Genomic DNA, 1,713 nt, shown 5'->3' on the forward strand with positions numbered 1-1,713 from the left:
CTCTCTCTCTCTCACACACACACTGACATACACACACTCACAGACACAGAGACACACATGCACTGACACACACACACACAGATATACACTCACAAACACACACACACACACACACACACACACACACACACACACACACACACACACACCATCTCGTTTCGTTTCGTTACCCTCCTCTCCCTCTCTCTCTCTTCAGTTCTCTTTCCCCCTCACACACAATGACACACACGCACAGACACACAAGCACCCCCTCCCCCATACATCATCCTCCCCCTCAACTTCCCTACCACCCACCCCACCCCTCCACCAGACAATCCATCTGTGTGAATTACTCATCTGTTGGCCCGATTTTTTCTTTCTTCTGTAATTATGTACACAGCAGGTAGCGCTGATGCGTCATTCTTCTGTGCACGGAATGCTTTTTTTTTCTCTTCACGTCTGCCGTTCACGTAATTAAACCTGTGCTCAGATTTAACGATTTTCTACTGTCAACAACTGGAAACATTTCTGTCATATACCACTCTTATTCATGTGTTTGTTATTTATTTATTCATTTATTTATTTGTCTGTTCGTTTCTTTGTTTGCTTATTTGTTTATCTATTTGTTCGCTTGTATTCTTTCCTCTTGTCCTTTCAATCTTCTCTCTCTCTCTCTCTCTCTCTCTCTCTCTCTGTGTGTGTGTGTGTGTGTGTGTGTGTGTGTGTGTGTGTGTGTGTGTGTGTGTGTGTGTCTGTGTCTGTGTGTGTGTCTGTGCGTGCGTGCGTGTGCATTATCTATTTCCAGCAAGCATTAAGAATTTTTAATTTCATCTATACCTCATTTGTTACTCGAATATTAAGTATATTGGAGATGTGGATTTAGTTTTTTTCACAATACTTATACTCATTTTTCCAATTAAGATAATTTCATTCACTGTTTTCATAGCGTCATTTTCGGATCGTTTATTTTGAAAAGCAAACAGTACGTCTCTTAATGAGAGTTGTATTGGATGTCCAATAATACCATTGATGAAGTTTTCAATGTTTTTCCAAAATATTTTAACAGAGGGGCATTCATATCAGAAATGTTCGATGAAGTCTACTTTGTCCCTGCAAACTGTGCATTTGTTGTCGTTAATTACTTTCATTTTGTGCAGTAAAATATTTGTGGGATAACTGTTGTGTGTAATATTCCACTGCAATTCCTTCAACCTAACTTCTTTTGTGACCTTGTGAGGGATTATCCAAATCTGTTTGTAAACTTCAACACCAAGTTTTCTTTACCAGAAGCCAATGGTGCAGGGCTTTATTTCCTCTTTTTTGTGTGTCTGGTCGTGTAAGATTTGTTGAATAGCGTTTGGCTTAGTGCAGTGTCTGTGTGTCTCACATTCTTTTCTAGGATTAACGGTTGACTGGTTATTTTGCGTGGCAATCCATTCCTTCCATTGTTTTTGGAATAGCGTCAACTATCGCGTTGTATTCAAATGCAGTGTTGGCAGGGTTTTGATTTATTTCATATTGAAGTTCTCCTACAGTGAGCAGTCTAGATTCTTTAACTTTTATCAAATCTTTAATTCTTTCCATACCATTATTTTTCCACTTTGGGAGAAAGAGATGTTATTTTTTTGTACTGTATTAACCTGTTGTTTCATAAGAGTTGGTTACTGAAGTTATCTATATTTATATTGTCCATTGTGTCTAGTGTGTCTAGTACGTACAGAGACTGAGACAGTC

The sequence above is a fragment of the Babylonia areolata genome, chromosome 24, assembly GCF_041734735.1.
Source record: "Babylonia areolata isolate BAREFJ2019XMU chromosome 24, ASM4173473v1, whole genome shotgun sequence".
Lineage (NCBI taxonomy): Eukaryota > Metazoa > Mollusca > Gastropoda > Neogastropoda > Buccinidae > Babylonia > Babylonia areolata.